The sequence below is a fragment of the Zonotrichia leucophrys genome, chromosome 13, assembly GCF_028769735.1.
Source record: "Zonotrichia leucophrys gambelii isolate GWCS_2022_RI chromosome 13, RI_Zleu_2.0, whole genome shotgun sequence".
NCBI lineage: Eukaryota > Metazoa > Chordata > Aves > Passeriformes > Passerellidae > Zonotrichia > Zonotrichia leucophrys.
In genome coordinates this window covers 11,749,822-11,770,475 of record NC_088183.1, presented here as the reverse complement: position 1 = coordinate 11,770,475, position 20,654 = coordinate 11,749,822, and the positions used below count along the sequence as shown (strand labels likewise).

Sequence of the window (20,654 nt, the reverse complement as noted above, 5' to 3'; positions counted from 1 at the left end):
TCCTGGATATAAGTATTCACTGAACTACTTGAAGACATTCAAAGAGAGGGATATAATAATACTCAAAAGTTTGTTCATTGCAGTGAATATGGAGCTGTCATGTCTGACCTGATTCACTGTGAGTCCAAGTCAGTGCTGCCTAGGCTTTTTCAGAATTCTGATACCTTTGATACACTTTCTAAATAAGTGAATTAATCTAGTTTCAGTGGACAAAAAGCCGTCATAGAAATTATCTGTTATAAAGGTAATTGCTAGTCATAGGACAGGTTTTCTGTACAGGGTGAAAAACCCAAATGATCAGAAAGAGACTGAAGTGTTCTTTCAGCTGGGAAGGGGTTAGGTACAGGTTATCCTTCAGGTATGCTGAAACCAGCCCTGGGATAAATACTGTGCAAAGTTGTTCACAGGGACTGAGAATTCACTGTGCTGGATGAGTTACATGAGAGGAAAGGGGACAGTGCACAGCAAACAGCACCATGTACAATCTAGGCTGAGGGGAGCTGAGGTTCATACTTTCCTTGAGGAGCTGTCTGTGGAAGGAGGGAGAAATATCTTGTAAAACAGTGAAACTCATCTCTGGACTGAATTCACATTTTTTTGTCTCCCTTTAGGAATAAGGTAAAAAGAAGTCATATGTGGGTAAGGTCCTCCTGAGGGTATTTGAATCTTAGGCAAAGAAGTAAAAGCCTGCATGGAATAGAAACCAGTAGAGTATTTGGACTATTTTCTAACTTGCAATAAGACAGACTAAATCAAATAATGAAATTAGCTTTATATTGGATTGGAATAAGTTATAAAGTGATTTATTGTTCTCTAGATGGTATCACTGTATTTCTATTGAGAATGACTGTAAATGTTCTTTCTCCTGCCACCTCTTTAGTCATTTAATTGTCCAAGTAATGATACTGAGGACTGGAGAAGGGAATGATGGAAGGTGCTGCACAGGTACCAGAAGGTTTCTAAACTCCAGTAATTGTGACAGAGCCTACTATGAACCAGGCAGTCCCCAGAATATTTTGCTGACAGCACTGAGGGCAGCAAGAACTGAGGTCCTTGTACATAATCAGGGTGTTACAGGCAGAAATATTGTCACACCTGGAAGCTGAGTGTGGCTCAGTCTGCTGTGGGGCCATGGCCAGGACACCCTGCAGCAGTGCTGCTGAGCATCAGTGCTCTCCCTCTCTCTCTTCCTGCCTCCCAGGCACCGTTAATCAAAATAACCTTCTGGTTCAATCTGTGCCAAGCTTTGCAGCCCAAAGGCACTGGAGTAGCTTTTAAACCCCACTTAGCTCTTTGGGGAATCTCCTATTTGCACACATGGTCCTTCTTAAAGTGGCATTTATTTACAGGTCATACTGTTTTCTTCTGAATGCTCACAAACCATATGGTGCAAAATGAGTATTAGGAAATGTTTTAGGAGGGCAGGACTCCCCATGGGAATATGTCAGAAACTAGATCACACAAAAGTGCATTTCTCCACTTTCCCTTAGTGCTAAGCCCCTCGATTTGCAAACGTACCTGGCAGATAATTGCTTACTAACCTGTAGGTCTTCTTCATTGCTGGAATTTCACACTGTGAATTCATCTTTTTGATCAGTATAAACCCTTGTTGTTTCTTGAAAGAGTGGTAACTTTTGAGAAAAGGGAAAAAGAAATTTATTGTAAGAACAGTTCTCATTGTCACAGTATTGCTCTTATTAACACTGTTGGTGCAGTTTTGTGCCAGCTTGTTTTGATGGTTCTAAAATCCTCTTGATCTGGGCATGTGTATAGAATATAAGAGAGATTTTCTGAAGAACAATTAGAGACTCAATTTTTGTCTAGCACTACAGCTACTGCCTTCATAAATAATACCAATAATTGGTCTGTTAAAATCCCCTGTAAAATTCTAATTAAATTTTGCTTCTGAAGTACCAAGGGTGGTCCTGAAAAAAGACTATAATTTATATAAAAAGGGTATCATTTGCATTTTCAACTGTAATATAAAATTAATTTAATTCCACTTCATTTCTTCATATAATTTTTTGTGACATATAAACTTGCTCTTAATTACAAAGAAAAAATATCTAGTGAAAGCACACAAGGCAGTTAATCTCATGCTATCATATGACTGTTTGTCAAAGTTTTCATTAGCTTAATCAATATTTGATGATACAAAATTATTTTCCTCTGTTTGGTTGGTTTTGGTGCCTTGTGATTGTACAGAAATATCCACAGAATGTTTATAAGATGAATTTCTTGGCACAGGAAATTAATTTCTTTACCAAATTAATGAGTAAATGGATATTTTTCCTTGAGGAAAAGAGGCAGTAGGAAGATTAGTTTATTTCCCTCATATGAAAAATATGGGAAAGTGTAATGAATTAGTTACAGAAATGTTACGAAAAGGTCAAATAAATTTAAAAGCCTGTGACTTAATTTTGATTTCAATAGCTTGTTAAGTGAAAAGGTCCCTCCTCAAACTCTTTATTTAGAATGGGTTAAGATGGGTAAACCATGTCTTTTTAGGGTGCCTGCACTGAGGATGTCACACATTCTGGCCCCTGCTGGATAAGCCTCAGCCACCCATTTGAAGTGAGAGAGCAGTTGTTACCTACCAGGGATAGCTGTCACCTTTAGGATAAAAATCCTTTTTGTGCAAGCAAATGTAATCCCAGATTTTGTTAAATTGTGAACTGGTAGGCACTGGTTTCCTGCTGCCAACTCTGTGTTGTAGTCAGCTGAAATGACAGCTCAATGCACAAAGCTCTTACAGCAACACGTGAAGGCAAAGGACACAGGAGTTCAAATAGTGCAGCTCTGGAAAATGTGTAGAAGGAATTCTTGTCTCCCTGAAAATTTGACTCAGTCATTAAAATGTGACCCCATACTGTCCTTCAATCTGGTTTGCAGATCTGGAGCTAATGCTGTAGATTGAAAACAAGTACAGCTCTAAGTTAATTGCCAATGAGTGTCTTCAAGCACCATCATGTGGATTTTGTAAAGTGCTTTTATGTATTTAGCTTGGCCTATGCTAAACACATCCAAAAGGCTTAGAGAAGTCATGAAAACTGCAATCAATATCTTTTCCTGATGTTTCCATTTGTGGTTCCATAATAATGCTTTCCAAGCAATACATACATTGCACTCCAGAGGGTTTGCCTGAGTCAGGGCAGGCAGTGTGTTAAACATCACACAAACATGGACTTGCAGGACCCTGTTATTGAAGAGATTCCCATCTCAGTCTGTGAAAAAGGAGATATCATTGTGTTTTCTATCCAGTAGCTAATTTATTTTTCTCACAGTATTTAGGAAATCTGTAAGAGGCAGGATCTGAGTTCAGTTGTGCTTTACTGTCATGATCTGAAGCCTCAGTGCTGGTGTATGTTTGCACATATTGAATATGGGCTGCAGGAGGATCCCTTGTGCAAAGTGAAATTCAGTGTAAATAAAAGCCTACACTTTGTGAGATTCAATATTGCAGCTGATTACACCCCCATGTTGTATCTGCTTTGTGGACTCTTAAAACTCTAAAAATTGCACAAATAATGTTCACTTTGAGAAAAGGTCTGGATAAATAACACCCTTCTTGAAGCATGATGTATAAATCTGTCCTTTCTGTCCTTTCGCTGTAATACTTCCAGACAGTGAAACACCTTTTCTCTTTCTAAAGTAGGTCTTGCCTCTCTTTTTTCTGCCCTGTGGAGTCATTCTCCTGTCATTGCACCTGACAAGCTGCTCCCAGCTCCCTTGGTTCAAGGCACATCTCTTCCACAATGTGTTAGCAGCAGCAGCAGAGCATCTGTGTTTGAAGCTCCAGCTCGTGCTGAGCTCTTCCCTTCACCCCACATCCCAGCCTGTGCTCACTCCCTTGTGTGCAAGGGCAGGATTTTCCCCAGTGCCCACCAAAGGGCACCTCCACAAAGCTCAGAGTTTGCTGTCAGCCCAGTTTGACAATGGCAGCATCTCCCAGACACATAGAGTGGCTTTGATGGATAGTGCACTCACACGTTATAAGTTGCTGTTGGAACTTATGATTTGACTCTGAGAATTCTTGTAAAATCTTAGATTTATTGGAAGTTGTTGGGTTACCTTAATCCATTTAAAAAGATCAGCATTCTTATAAGATGTATTTTTCCCGTGCCACCAACTTATAAGAAAATGTGTCAAGTTTGTTCTTAAAAAAGATCACAGAAAAGAAAATGTTAAGAATTTATTTATAGTGTGTGTTTAGATACTTTTTCAGCATTTTTGCTTATATATCAGTCTAAACCATAAATAGAAAAATAAAACCTGTTGAGTTAGAATACAATGTCAACATTGGTAAAGTCTGTCAAACATCTTGCTTTCTTCTTTCTCAAGTAACTTTTTGTAGTTAAGGAAATTATTCATCCAACAGAAACTAACAAAAATAGTCAGTTGCAAGTATGTTTGAAATTTCAGGATTAAGTATACTGGAATATGCTGTCAGCTTCAGTACTGTAAAAGAGCAATTTCTACTTCAATACAGACACTTGGAATTTTTCTGCCTATTCCTAAATAACATATTTTGTAAACATGAACCAAGTGCTCAGATTACTGGAGAAACTGTGTTCAGTCTTATAAACAAGAGGATAGAGCTTTCAGTTTCCTCTTCCCTTCTTTTCTTCCCATGATTCTGCCTTTATAGCTCTACAGAAGAGCTTCCTGTTCACAAGCTTGCTATAGAAAATGAGAGAGTAAAATAATTGAGAAATAATCAGTCTCTTCATCTCAGTTCCACATCACAGAGTAAAAGGAGCCCTGCTGGCGAGACAGCACACCTGGGTGGCTCCTGCAGCAGCCCAAACCTTGGCATGTGGTCAGCAGGAAACTACAAATTCTCCTGTCTTCAAATTAACTGGACTTGAATGAATTTTCAGATAGACAAAAAAGGCCACAAAGGTGAAAAATACCCTTTGAAACAGTGGTTTTTGATCTAGGAAGGCCAGTGGCATACTGGAATTCTTGTCACTATCAATATAAGAATGAATCAATAGGAAAATTACCAGGAATATTTTATTTTGAAATGTAGATTTCCAAAGATCTACTATAGATTTTATTACAGAATACTGCACATTTAGGTGTTGCAGTTATTCCAGTAATTTCTTGCTTTAGTTATTCTTCCACAAGAAGCAATTAAAAGAATTGTTGTTTCTAATCCTTCTAATCTAATTTCATTTTTAATGCAGATAATCAGAGGTACTCAACATGCCCCTCTCTGGCCTCTCAGGCATTGGTATTCTTTTCTAAACCCTTTCTTTTTTAAGATGAGTTGCTTTTCAGAAGGCAGTTAACAAAAAATGCAGCCTGAGATGCCAAAAGTCACACAATGTTCAACACTGATGTTTTTGCAAAGGAGAGAGCAGAGCTGAGGCTTCTCCCTTTTATAGGATTGTCATTTCCAGTCTGTCTGCTGCCCTGAAATGACATATTTAAAACTGAAAAAGTTGTCAAAAGTTTGTTGAGATTTTTTTTAAGATTGCTTAAAAATTGAATCTATCTCAGTAGAAAACCTGTAGCCTATGCCAGTCACTGAAAGATGTGAAAATGTACAGAAGTTATTCACTCAAAACAGAGGATGGAATGCTGCAAACACAAAGGCATCTCAAGTTGGTCCTGGAGATATCTGGTATTCTTACATTTAGTTTTAATTACAATGATGGTTAACCTAATACTGCATTTAATGTTTGTAAAGTATTAGAACTTTATTGATATCAGTTCCTGGTGCTCTCTTCATGCTCACATCCTCTGCAGCTGTGGTGCTTCATTGCTGCCTGTTCCCATGCTAAGCTGAGTTCTTGCTGAAGCTTGAGTAATTGGAATGATGCAACAAGCTCTGACTGACCTCAGTGAATTGTGCAGGTTGATTGAATGACACAGTTCCTTGGGGAAGCCACACACGGTGTTTCAACCTCATTTAAGGAAAATATTTTGGTTTTCATGTCCTTTTTCAAAAACAAGTTCTGTGGAACGAAACTTGTTTTTCAATGCCTCTGTTACTTGTCTTTGGATCTTACATGACTCTCTGATGTCCAATAAAATGAAAGCTTCTGTTTAAATTTTTCACTGTATCAGGCATTCCTCTTGTCTGATGTCAGTGCAGATCCTTTTCTGCTTGGAAGGAGTTTTCTTGAGTTTCAGCCTTTGGAAGGGGAATTTGAGCATCTCCTCTACCTGGCTACCTATTTTAGTAAATCATGAGGAAGTTATTAGCTTTAGGACTTATATAGCAATTTGAAAACAGCTAACAGGATCATAAGAAGGCAACTAATAGACACACACAGAGGCATTATGATGACATAACCCTTCTTGACTTGGAAAAGTAGGTAGAAAATGCTTTTCAGAGGGAGGAAAATTTGTGATGCCTGGTGTCTTAGACATCAACAGAGAATTTATCCACACAATACCAGCCAAAAAGGGAAAACCAAGAATTATTTTAAAATACAGAGTTGAGAAGTGACAGTAAATCTATAAACCATCATTTTACATATTGAAGTTCTCTGGAGCTGTATCCACTGTGTAGGTGGACTCAATTTGTGGGAAAATCTGTGAACAGGAATTGTAGAGATCAAGTTTTTTCAGTTCTGGTGCAGTGATTTTTACAGATGAGTACTTCTGAAAGTGCTTTGTAGGAAAAAAGGATTGCATTAAAGAGACAAAAATATATTAACTATATATAAATGTTTGTGCACAGAAAGAGAAAGGGTATACCTAGAATGTCTGGGGACTTTTGGGTGTGACAGGATCTGGATGTTGGTTGAAATGTCTAACAGCCTTTGGGGGGATCTCAGTGAAGCAGCCTTTGCTTTCCCTTGTGTGGTTAACAGAAGGAGGAAAAAGATGAAAAAATGAAGGAATTATGGCCAGAAGTTGAGCTCTGAAAAGTAAGACTTTTCTTCCATGTGTTCCTTTCAGGGAGTTTTCTCAAGAGGAATAAGTATTGTTATTTGCATTTCAAAGGCAAAAAAACTGACTTACAGGGTAAATCAGCAGCAGAGCTGGGGATAATACAGAGATCTGTCTTTGTCTCATGTCCTATCCATTAGCTATCACTGTGCACATAATATCTCACCACCATATGCCATTAAATGTGAGAAAAAAAGATGTTTGAAGGAGGCACGTTAGGAATTGCTAATAGTATTCTGCTGAAATTTGAAGACTTCTAGAAAGGATGGCTGAAATCAAAGGCAGATGGACAGTAAGAGAATCAAACTTTTTTTTTTTAATTTTTTTTTCCCAGTAAAATTCTAAATGTTCTATGTGAAAATACTATCATGCTCCCCCAGAGCAGCTGCTTTCCATAACCATCAAACTCCTTTTCTGTCCTACAAACCAGCTCTATCACATAGTATGTCCTTTTATTGAGAATGCAGATCCTGATAAAACAACCACTGCAGATATTTTACAGCAAGCATTGAATATTTATTCTTTTGATGCATATGTGTTTTCTGATTGTCCCAATTACTGTTTCCAATTTATGCTACTAAAATGATATTTAAAATTTTCTTGCACTAGTAATACTGAGTTTCAGAAGTAGCTTTTAAGAACATTAAAAGTACTCAAGTAATGAATATAGTCATAATGTCCCAGGGAACAAGAAAAAGACAAATTAATAGAGCAAGAACAGGCAAAAGAAAAAATATTAGCAAGGTAAGGACTATTCTCTCTTTTTAGAGAGAATAACAACAAAACAATTATGGTATCAGCATGAAGCCAGGAGACAGCCTGTGCTCCCATGCTATCAGCTCTGTAACTGGATTGTCACAAATATTGAGGATGTTCTGGTGATTCAGTCCAGAAAGTTTGTGAAGACATCAACTTAGTAGTTGCTCTGTGTTTGCTGGGTTTGTGAGCTTTTTTAATAAGAAGTCTAAATAATCCTTTGCTAATACCTCTGAGGCTCTAGAACAATTCCAAATTTACTTGATTTTTAAGTATTTTGGGTTTAATTTAGCTGAGCATTCAAGAGAGACTTTTCAATCCTTAAATATTTCATGAATAGTAATAAAATGTTAATTGATCCAGTTGAAAGCAGAAGAGGAAATATTCAAAATTATTTAGTAGATAGCTCAATTCTAGGAGTACTTTTTTCCTTAGGAAAAAAAAGGAATGGCGGGTTACTGAAGTTGTAGCTCCAATACCCCTTGCAATGTCTCTGAGTTCATGCTGGGCACATTCCAGACCCATAAGAAAACCCTTCTATGTTCACACAGCTGTTGTTAAACTCAGTAGCCACTATTCTGCTTCAAACTGTTTTGGAGCAAAGGGAAGGCAGCATTCATGAAGAACAGATAAAATACAATGAATTGTGGCACTGTTCAGAGCAGCACTAGCAAACACAGGCTGCACAGTCAGGCCACATTTGCTTTGTAATGTCAGCTCTTCACAGCTCTGGTCTATAAAGCTTTAACTGAACGAGCTGCTGCCTATTGGAGGTGGGGGAAGCTCTTTGAATAGGATGGAAAAGCTGCTGAATCCAAAAATTCCCTTACAACCAGGCATTGCATCCTGCTAATTCAGAATGAACCTGCAGCAAGTTCCCAAATTTTTATCTGCAACCTTTATTAATCAAGAGCTTTCTTAATTAAATACACTCTCTTTTAGTCATCCATAGACAACCTTTTGCAGGCACCAAGGCAGAATTTACTAAACTGCATTAGGCAATAAAATGGAAGGCAGTGTGAACCCAGGATGTTTTAAGAATAACACACTTTGAATTGCTGGTGTGGACACTGAAAACAGGAGCGTCTTCCAATGAGGTTTGAAGAGCCATTTTTCTAAAAATAATGAAGTAAAAGTGAAGAATTTATTGTGTTGCATTAGGGGCTACCTTACATTGTTTAGGTATCTCAGAAGGCCTGGGAAAGTCCACTGCAAAAAGAGAGATGAGGGCTCAGAGAGGACATAGGAAGATGTAAAACATTGTGAAAATGGGCATTCCTCAGATGAGCTTCTTGGCTCCTTGTGACTCATAGAAATTTTAGTTTAACTACAGCAGCACCAATCTTGCTGTAATAATGGTTACTGCTGATAGAGCCTCCTGTTGAACCCAAGAAGAAAAGCTCCCCCCTGCCTGGTTTGATGGCTGCCCTTCATGCTCCCTGCCATGCATGTGCACAACTGAATGTTCACAAATAAGAATAATTTAATGGGCTTTCCTCCTTTCTTTTCAAATGTAGCTGAATGACTACATTTCACAAAACCCCTCCAAGGATCTCTGGCAGAGATTGTAACCTTCTCTAGCCAGCACCTCCACTGCTGGTTGTCTTTGTCTGCAATAATGCTAGCTAAGAACTCTGGCAGTGGCTGGTAGACACAACTGCAGCCAACTGAAATAACTCTTCCCATTTGGCCAGAGGGCACATTTTCATTGTGTTTCTCTTAGACTGCTATTTTGCAGTCTGATGACATATTGCAGGGGTCAGCATGAGGAAAAACAGACATAGATCTTTCACTTTTAGCCCTCTCAAGTGTTCAGTTTTTAGCAACCTCTTCTCAAGAAAACTCTGCCACTTGGCAGCTTTGGTTGGTTTTTCTCCCTGTTATGAATGGAAATAACCGCAGCATGAACCCTACTTTGATATTCCTTAGAGTGCTTATTGCTTTATGTTACAGGGCTTGCAAAGTTAGGTGTAATGGAGGTACTAAATGCTACAAGGTGACAATTTCCACCTCAAATCTTTTTCTCTGAGAGCAGGAAGGTTTTGAACAGTCAGATGCCACAATTGTGTTGAGTTGCATGTGTGGGAGGATGATGGCAGTTTCTGCTCTAGCAGACCTCCAGTGTCATATGGCATTTAGCACTACAGTCTTTGTTAAGCCTTTCACTAGTTGCTTTCTGCATATTTGCATAGACACTGCAAAATTGTGGAACAGACCTGTTTGCTTTGTTTCACTCCACAGTTTCTCCTGTCTCTGGGTATCCTTTTCCTATCACTGTTTAGGCCTTCAGAATTTTCAATTTTCATGTCTAAGTTAATCAAAATCACTGAAAACATTCAAGAGCAGTATTACATCAGCTTTTATTTTAGGTCAATTATCACTGTTAATTTGAGATGAAGTTACATACTCCTGAACCACTTCAGCAGTGGTTAGGAGACAATCCAGGGGGTCAGTGCAGCCTTCATCTCTAGGCAGCTTTACACTGCTCTCCATCCCACTAATTTCCATTCTCTACCACACAGAAACAAACTCATTACTCTGTTGGACCTCTCTCTGCCCCCTCAGAGGAATTAATTGCTGGCAGTGGGTCAGTGTTGTGTGCTGTTATCAGTCAGTAACCGGTGAAAGGGAACTGCTTGATAAGGATCCTGCATTACTGAGAGTGATGCCGACGTGATTTACATGGAGATACAACATTCTGCCTTCAGACCTGTACGCTCTGTGGAGACTGACCCTTGCAAAACAAATGAACCCAACCCTTTTCCTCATGTGGTTGATTCATGTGTTTGCAACAATTTTGGGCCTTACCTCTGAAACTTGCTGGTCTCAAATATTTTCTGTAGAAGATAAAGGAGTTTGCTGATAATTTCCTATTATGAACTCAGAGTGGATCCCCTTGTCATACAGGAACAGTTTTATGGTTCTAGCTTTTAGGGAAGGGCAGTGCAATCCAACTTTAATGCTGAAGTACTTCCAAAGAACATAGTACTAAATTAAAAGCTTCCCCACAGTTCGTGGGAATAATGGGGATAATACGTGGCAGGCAGGATCAAGCCTAACACTAAAATAGCAAGGCAAAGATATTGGGAACCCAAAGAAATGTTAACACCAAACTGTTAACAATTCTTATTAGCTGCTGTCAGTGTGCTATTTAATTCACACACTATTTTTCTGTACTGTGGTTGGAAGGCCTACCCTGACAGATAATTGTAGACTAATTTCACACATTGGTCTCTTCAAAAAATTAATTATCTAGACAATATGATAGATAGATTTAGATGGACTCCTGCATTAAGTTAACCAGACTTTAGGGATTATCAATAGTATTTGTGAGATGGATGCAGAGCTCACTTGACCAAGCACTGCATCAAAAGGAAAACCCAGGCTTGAGCTCCTGAACCTCTTCAGGAATCAACCTGGGAACGACCAGACTGAATGAATGAGAATTTTCCTATGAAAGAAAAGTGATTTTGGTAAAAATTTAAAAATGAATGTAAAATTATATGTTCACCTCAAAATTGTCTCTGGTTTTGGAGTGGATTTTCATTCATCCTATCAGTTCCATATGTTATGATACAAATTTATTTATCTATCAGATTTCTGGTTTCATTTTACACCTACCTATACAAGAGAGTCATTTAGTCTTCTTTAGTCCACAGTTTGATATCAGTTAGAACAAAAGAGGAGGAAACAAAGAATGGGCAGGAGAATGAGTGATAGAGACTGGCTAATTAAACAGAAATAACTGAAATAAGAAATACACCTGTGCTCCATGCACAATCCAATGGCTTAATGTGAACGGTTTCCTTTTCTGTATTTTTAAATTATGGTTTCTTTTTCTGTATTTTGGAACCCTTCAATGCTATTTGGTGCTAAGAATTGTGACTTGTTTCTGATTCCAAACCAATGCATGGATAAAATAATTGCATGTTCATGTCTGAAGTAAATTAGTGACATAAGGATATTGGTTGAGTCAATTCCTCTCATGGTTAATTTCTGATTTCTTGATTTCCTTTCCAAATTCATTATTCTTTAAAATATACCACCTGGGGCAGATCCAGCTGTCATTCTGTTCACACATATAAAAGTCAGACATTCCCCATGTTGAAGTTCTGTGGCTGTGTTCAATTTTAATAAGTAACTTAACCAAAAGTTTTAGAAATCAATCCATGTCCTATTCAACATCCTATGTAAAATACAGTCCATTGAGCTGAAAATGAGAAATAAATTCATAGCTCTTCCTCTATCTTCACATATTTTCGCTAATCTTCTCAGACTTCAGTTCAATTTCCAGCAATAATGCTTTCTGTATGTGCTTGTACTTGCTAATATTGTTTTTTTACATCAGAATGCCAGTCTGCCATATCTTGATCTATGTGTTGAGGTTATTTATATTCATTTGTTGTACCATTTTTGGTCTGACTAGGCTGACTTCATTTTTTTATGATATATATTTTGAAATGTGAAAGTAATTTATTCATTTGCAAATTCTGCAAATTATTTCAGTAGTGCAGTTCTGACTTGAGACCAGCATGTATAGAAATAGACTGGAATTTAAAAAAATACACATTTTATGGTTTAAACTGCACAATGAATGCAGGTCATCTGCTTTTAATATTGGAAATCAATTCTTGGCACTTAGTCTTGAAAAAGATTCAGGTATTTTACTGAAAAAAGATCTGGAGACTTTCTAACACATTGTGAAAATTTAATACTGCTTGCTCTCATTGTTGGTTTCCAGGTATTATAACATTAATCTTTAAGCCATAGAACAACTCTATTTTTATTTTACACCTCTTCAAATGTCTGGCTGATGTTACTGAAAAACCTTGGATTTAAACCTTGGTGTGCTCAGAGGCAGATGTGGCTTCTTTGCCCATTGAACATTAGTGCTAAGAAACCAAAGCTTACAGTAATCTTGTTATCAGGCTAAAAAGGCATTTCTGAGGGCTGCAGTCTGGGTATGCTTTTAAGAATTCATCAGTTAGTTTTTTTGGATATCCTGGACCTCGTGCATGAAAGTGATTCTGTGCAGGCAGATAAAGAGACAGCAGCAGGGGTCATCCAAACTTTAAGATATGGTTTTGGAAGAAGCTTTAATCTATAGAAAGAAAGGGATGAGAAAGAGAAAGCACTTTTGGGGAAGAAATTGGCAGAAAAAGTTGTTTAGAAAAAGGCAGCCTCATCCTAGAGTTCCTCTGTAGACCCTGCTTTAGTTTTCTGTTGACATTGTTCTTTTCCTTAAATTGGACAGTGGCAGTTCTGGTTTTTGCACTTTCCCTCTCAGACTCAGCAAAATTTCCCTGCATTGACAGCCTTCAGAATGAACAGTGTTCAGGAGACAGCTGAAAGCAGTGGCAGATATTTTCCAATACTATATCACTTTAATATTTCTGTTTCCTGTTTGCTTCCTGATTTCAGCACCCTTTTACAATGTGGGGAACTCTTAGCCTATGTCTCAGTGTTTATTTCCCCTTTCCCTTGAGCAGTGGCTTTCTTGGCTACATAAACAATTTAACTTCAACCTTCACCTGATTTGAAGCAGTGTTTGCATCCTGCACTTTTAAACTATTTGATGTCTACATAATGGAAACACCTTCCACTGTAAGAGATGACCAGTCCTGGGAGATTATTAACATGCTGGAGTCAAATTTTGCACTTAGGTGTAGTTTACTCCTCTGTCCATAATATATTGGAAAACTGTCCTAGCAGAATTACAGTTCCTCGTTGACACAAAGATCTTTTGGTAAGAAAAATGATAATAACTCTGCAAAGCAAAAGGACTTGTGATGCAAAAGAACTAGAGAAATATTAATAGCAGAAATTCTGGTGACAGAATTATTCTGGTGAATCAAAATAATTTTTTGCCATGTAAAACTTTTAATGTCATTAAAATTTTCTGAAGTGGAGCACAGTACTGTATTTCTATAATGGTATTACACATCTCCTCCAGTGTAAGCAAAGTTTTATTTAGTACAAGGAAATCCTTAGAAAAATGAGTAGCATGGCTCTTTCTGATGACATTTAATTTGTGGGAGATTGCATGGAGCCTGTCAGTACAAAATGAGCTTACAATATGGGAATGTTCAGCTGCTGGATGACCTCCATTTGCAGAAGCAATCATTCCCTAACTTGTGTTGTTCATTGTTTTTCCCTGCTTAGTGGACGATCTCAAATGTTAACTTGATGTAGCCTGCTGCTTTGGAGACTTGAGGGTTTGCTGAACATCAAATAAACCCTCATGGGTTTCTTTAGCTGCATCAAAAAATCACTTTGTATTCCTGTCCATTGCAGCATCTGCAAATTGCTTAGTAGAAAATATTTCCTTAGAAATTACTTATAACATGGCCTGCTGTTTCTCTTCTCCCTCATGTTTATATCCTGAATTTTAGTTTCATGGGGGGGTCAGTGACTTTTTCAAGCTTGTGACGGCCCCTGTGGAAGGCAGAGCTCTGGGCTTCTGCCCATCTAAAAACTTCTGTGAGAACAAGAATTTATTGTTTATAAAATGGTCCTGGTTTCCAAAAGACTACCAGCTGGTAGAACAGCATTAATAATAGGCACACACCCTTTCCTCTGCCCTTACACTCCTGCTCAAAAGGACAGGTCCTTCAGAGAGACTCAGACTGCTCCTCCCTGCAGTGCCTCAGCCACAGAGCTGCTGCTCTGCAGCGAGGGTGGAAACCCTTCCTGCAGGGAGAAGTTTTCCTTTGGCCTGCATTCTGAAAATGTGTCACACATGCATTTAACCTCTCTGATGCATACTCTGGGCTCAGTAGTTGTGTGGTCTTAAAACTACGTTTTGTGGCATTTAAAATGTTGATGTAAAATTCAGAGTGATTGCATTGTTTATATTACATTATATTATGCCATCTATCCAAAATGTTATAAAAATATGGGTCTAGGAGCCATCTATAAAGGAATGTCCGCTCTGAGTGAAAGTGGTGCAGTCAGGTCAGAATCCATTTTATAGTGAGCTCTTCTAGCCTTTTTTTTACTAATATTTTTTATGATATTTATTAGACTGTGCTTATTTTCACATGAATATATAAAACATCTAACTTCTCCCTTTTTCAGTAGAGAAGTGATCCCAGAGACAATTAAATCTATTTCATATAATTTATCCTTGTCAAATTCATGCCAGCCGCATTTTTTATTCCCTCACTGTTTCTCTTTGTCTCAAAAGTTATTATTATATTTGTTAGCACCTTTCAGATATTGCAGCTGGGATAACTGGTCACCAGTGTCCAGGAGCCTGCTATTTTCTCTTCAGCATAAACATTATATCTGATATTTTGTGGCCTTCTGAGCCATCCCACATTCCATATGTATCATCTTGGAATGTACAGAGATTGTTTTGATAGTCCCTTATGTACTCCATACTGAAATTCATGTCATGATCAGGTGAATATTTTTACATTTTATAGTTATTCTTTAGCTGGTTCTTTTCCTGTTCTACTCTTAAGTCTTAAAATGTAAGTTAGCTTGGTCTCTTCAATAAGGAGTTATATAAACAGCAAAATTAAGAAACTTTTATGTTACAAATTGGCTGGTAGGTAAAACATCACATTGTCCTCTTTTTTATTAAAATGCACACATGATATGAAATGCTTTATGTCTCTAAATAAAATAAAATTAAATTAAAATAAATTAAATTAAATTAAAATAAAATAAAATAAAACAAAATAAATATACCCTGTTGGAAAACAGGTTAACACCCATATGTTTTGTATGTCTGCACCAATCAAAATTTGGTGGACAAGACTTTGATGCACACATACTCAAACATATTCAGACTGCCAGAATTTGTATCAGAAGAACTAATCAACAGCAGATTCCTTCATGGTGAGGAACGAGAGCACTGCCACCTCTCTGAGATCAGGGAGGACTGCTTGGGTGCACTTCACGTGCTGCATGGCACTGACAGGCGATGGTTCAGGAATTAAAGCATTTTATTATTACTGAGTGGTCTGTGATACTTAGTTGAGACAAGCTTAGACCCAGCCTCTGATTTACAGATCCTTTCTACGTAACATTTTAGTTTACTTAAACATTTGGCATATTGTAAATGTGTGTTGTTTACTGAGCAGCAGTTGTTGGGTCTTGGCATGGTGACATTCCCATGCATATGTTCTGCTTCTCCTGCCCTGTTTGTGTGCTGCTTACAGGAACCTCTTCTGCCACTAACTGTTGTTGGTGAACAACTCAAAAAGGCAGAGGGAAGAGATTATACTGGTGATGTGCAATTAAAAGGAAAAAGTACCATTTCTACATCTCCCACAATTAGGAGTTTGGGTGCTATTTACAGCAGCTGCATCATGAGAGGTCTCACAGCATTTTGCATATATTTTCTGATAGTTTATGCATTTTCCAAGACATAAAAATCACTGAACATTGACTCCTTAGCATAACAGATATTTAGCAGACATGTTTTTCCTACAGATTTGTTTTCTGCAATGCAGTGTATTTTGGAGTTGATGTATGAAACATTTAGGAAGACAGATTATTTCTTATGAATTATACTGTCTCAACAATGCCAAAAAGAGAAGAAAATGAGCCTTTTATTTCACAAATAAGCTGAACACATATGTCATCAATGCCATAAAGAGAATAAGTGAACTCAGAACATCATACATCTTTATTTTATTTACTTAAAATGCTAATTTAAAACTTCTAAGTTAAAGAGGTTTTCCTATAACTGTTTTCCAGTCTAATGTTATGATTTTGAGTGTGTAGGTTTTTTAAATTTCTTTTTTAATTCTGATTTTCACATATTTTTAGTTAACACAAACTGTATTATCACATAAATGTTCTCCTTTTTTCATTATTTTGGTGGTTTTCTCTGTTGTTTTTGGGTTTTGTTTGTATATCAAGGCTCTAGAAGTACTTTTGATCAAATTTCCCCAGCTATTTTTGAGTTCAAAGAAGGTTAATACATTTTCTTTCTTTAGAAGATTATTTTCCACTTTTTACTCTGAGATGACTCCCGAATGCTTCAATTTCCCTGGAATGTGTGATCCAGCATTGACTGGATAAAGCTGAGAGTATTTGGAGCTGGCTCTACACATGCTGTGGCTGTTGCCAAGAAAGCCAGTTTGCTTCTGAGAACTTCTAATGCCTTTGAAATCCAAGTTTTCTAGGGCTCCACTTGCTTTTTTTCACGGGCAGATATTGAGTGTACATTTTTCCATGCAGGTATTGTGATCAAGAATATGTTGTAAGAACAACATGGGGAATTTCTACCATGCTCTTTGGATTCCTGGGTCATGCAGGAGATGGGGGAGATCTTGGATGGGAAATACAGGCTAGTCAGGGCCACATGAATATGGTAATTTTCTGTTATAAATTAGATCTGAGATGCACATTGGTTGTCCTACAAGGTACCAGAGTGGATGTGCACACCCAGCCATGTGCTGGGTATTTCTCACAGCTGGCACACCCAGCTGGGACTGACAATGTGATGGTAGTTGTGAGTTCACAAGCAGATTCAGGTCTGCTGGAGTAAATGCATGTTGTTGGTAGATTTTCCTTTACCAGTGCAGGGTTGGGATTTCTTTCTTCTTCTTTGTGCAGCAGCCATTGTTCAGTTTGGTTGGAGTTTTTAGCCCCTGTGCGTTCAGGGATTCTCTTACAGCTGCTGCAGTATCTGCTGCAAGGAGGCAGAAGTGCTTAGGCTGCAGTAAGACCCAGATTTGCATCTCTCTCACTTTTGAGCAAGTGAGTTCCAGAAAAGTAGGTGGAATAATACATGAAAATAGTTATGGAAAGCAGAATCAGCACTAATCAGCTGAGGTGTATAAAAAGATTATGGGTCAGTACTCCAAGGGTGGATCAGTGGCATTTCATTAAAGATAATGAATCTACTGTGAGTTGGGTGGCTGAAGTTTTGGCTCTAGGTCACACAAAAATTTGATGTATAGGTATTCTGCCTGAAGAATTTACACTGCTTTGAAGCTTTATACTGTGAAGGATTTTAGGTGGTTTATCAGTAAGCACTTTTTAACCATGAATATCTGCAGTGGTGTGAAAGTCCATGACTCTTCAAGTATCTAAAGTTGCTTTAAAAATGCTCCATATTTCAGAAAAATTCATTTTACTTGTTTTTTTTTTAAGTGTTCTTTTTTGAAAGCAGAAGAATGTAAGTGAGAGATAACTTGTCAAGATTATGACAATCTTGACATGTCTTAAATCTATTCAGGAAGTTAACAAGTCAAGGTTTCAATAGTGGTGGTAGTTTGGCAATATTGCACAATATTCTTGTCTATTCCTGTTTTTCTTGTCAATTCTGACACTAACATGAAACATACTATGCAATTCATGCTATACAAACTGAAATAGCATCTAATAGCATAATTTGGTTAATAATTCTTTTATTCAGGAAAAAAATATGGGGGAATTCTGTGAAAGCTCATAATTGGTTGATTTGATAGCTAGAGCAGAATTTTATATAACACCTTACTAATCCCTGTATGTTTGTTTTAGGAAAGCATAGATTCACCTGATCATTTAAGTGTATAATTTACTATAATTAGACAAAGTATTTTGTGAATATATTTCAAAACAGAATTTAGATCACTTTATAAGTGGCCAGTCTGGATAGCGTTGTGTTTTTATGGTTGTCTCCAAAAATTATAGAAATCAGTATAGTCACAGTAGAGCCAGTGCAAGGCTTTGAAAAATTGTGGGATCGGTTTAACATTGACAGCCTTTACTAGAGGCTATATTTATATTATTTTCATTTACAGCTTGATCTACTAGTTTGCAAAACCTCTGTGGAAAGTGTGAGCAGAAGAGAGGGGCAAAGCAGGATGGACTCTCTTCATCTTGGTCAGAAAACATCATTTGCTAAACAAGCTTTGACAGCCATAAAATCTTCTGAGATGGAGAAGGTACAGAAAAATGGTGGCTGGAGTGTTATGTAAGGAAAGATTCCTCCCTCTATCCCTAGTCTTTATCAATATATTTTCTGGAGTACTGTCTATTAAAGCTTCAGTACAGCAGTGCAGCACATGGGGAGGATTTGACTCAGTGCAGGAGGCTGAGAGGAACATGTGTGGAACATGTGTGGAACATGTGTGGAACATGTGTGGAACACGTGCTGCATGAAGGGCAGCTGGTGACAGCCCTGCTGCCCTGGGCCAGGGAGCCTCCAGTGCTTTTCAGTCAGGGTCAGCCATGAGGTGTTGTCATTAGGTGGAACACAGATCTGTTTTGTGTCTTTCTGTTCTCCAGCATGGTGAAGTTTCTGACTACAACTTCTGGTTTTATGGCAGCAGAGGTTTCTGAGTCACTCCTACAGATTTATTCCAGAGATGTTCAGTTTGGGAGTGGAGATTGAATATTGGCACAGAACTCAGTTTCTGTTTGCTCCTGCCTTGCTTAAATTAGGCATTTACTCCAGGGGACTGGCTAGCACAGAGCAGTGCATAAAGCAGAGCACTTTATGGAGTGCCATTAATAATAACTGCTCATATTTTCTTTTAATCTTGTATAGAACCATTTTCTTGAGCAAGAACTCAGGCTGGATTTTAAAACTCTTAACTGAAGAACTACTACAACTACTACAACAAACTTTATAATGCAGTCTGTATCAGAACGCTACTTGCAATGAAATATATGAAGCTGTGTTTCACAGAGAATATCATGGAACAGTTGCTCCATTGTGCAGAGAGAACAGATCTCTGCATTCTTGCTTGCCAACCATTTCTAATTATATTTATTTCTGTGAAATGAATATTAATGGTTCTAGTGTATTTAATAAAGTTTGTTCTTGATTTCTTTTCCCCCTTCAAATTAATTTATCTTTTCATTTTATTAATTTAAAGAGATTTCACTTCATGTAAGTTAATTACATTTTTTTCCTTTTAGAGAGAAAACATTTCAGATGATAACTACTATTATTTTAACAAGTATAATGAGGCCATACAGCATCCTGAAGATGTTTCTTTATCCTTTTCTGTAAGTTCTGTGGGCAAGCCTCATTTATATTGTAATATTCAAATCTTCTATTAGCCAAGGTATGAGTTATTAGCATATCTGATAAATATGCATATGCTGATCTGCCAGGCACAGCAAATGCAGAAATGTCTGCATTAGAGACAGATACAACTTCTTTTTTAGGTTAAGGTTTTTTTCAGTTTTTAAGGTAAATGTAAAAACCTTTGCAAATACTAAGATAAATACAATCACTTTGAATGTCATGAGTGTAAACAGTAATAAATTTCTTCCATAATATATTTTTTCATATGTAGGATGTACCAAAAAATTTCTTAAATATGTTTCAGCAACAACTTAGATGAATTTATAATCCCTCAGAGGTCAAACTGAATTTTATAACAATTTCAACCACTGATACGGAAATAATAAATTCACACAAATGGAGTGAATGGTGACTTTTTGAAAGACACTTCTGTTTATCACAGGAATACTATAGACATATGAAACAAAAATATGTTAATACAAATGACATGAGTGTATACTAAAAGAGCCCCTTGAAATCATCCAAAAAAGTTCTGCCCAAGATAAAAAGGGCTGCTGTGGAAAACAATCTTTTCCATTTCTGTATTAGATGATTGCTGACATCATTTCAAAGTATTTGCTCTTCCTTCAAATATTTATAGTACCAGAAGGATAAAATCAATATCTTGAACCTGGCAAAATTTCAGAATTGTGAAAATCTTAGAACTGGTTGTTCTCTGATTTACACCAGTGCAAATCTACTGTTACTGTGGCTGAACTTAATTTTATATTACTTCAGAATTGATTATCTACAGGAAGATGCTGGAGGTTTTGCTGCTTAGTAAGGAGAGACCTTGTGCAGTTATTTTACCTTCCTACAGTTGTTGGAAAATACAGAGATTTGGCAAAGATGGGGGGAGGAAACTGCCTGTTGAAAGGTGGCTTTATCCAGGCAAATTCAAGTGTAGAGAGGGTGGATTTCAGTGTGTTCAATAGGATTGACCTTAGCTGAGGGTAAGTTACTCAAATTTGAA

General features: G+C 37.4%; 1 long non-coding RNA gene across 2 annotated transcripts in view; it reads left to right on the top strand.

The window, feature by feature from the left end:
- Positions 1-19,452, top strand: part of LOC135453638 (uncharacterized) — a 199,883-nt gene extending 180,431 nt beyond the window's left edge. Inside the window, exon 6 of one of the 2 annotated variants that reach the window (XR_010441908.1) lies at positions 18,408-19,452. This is a non-coding gene — a long non-coding RNA (uncharacterized LOC135453638). The remainder of the gene's footprint in view (positions 1-18,407) is intronic. The other variant, XR_010441907.1, reaches the window with a different exon arrangement.
- The last annotated feature ends 1,202 nt before the right edge of the window (positions 19,453-20,654 follow it).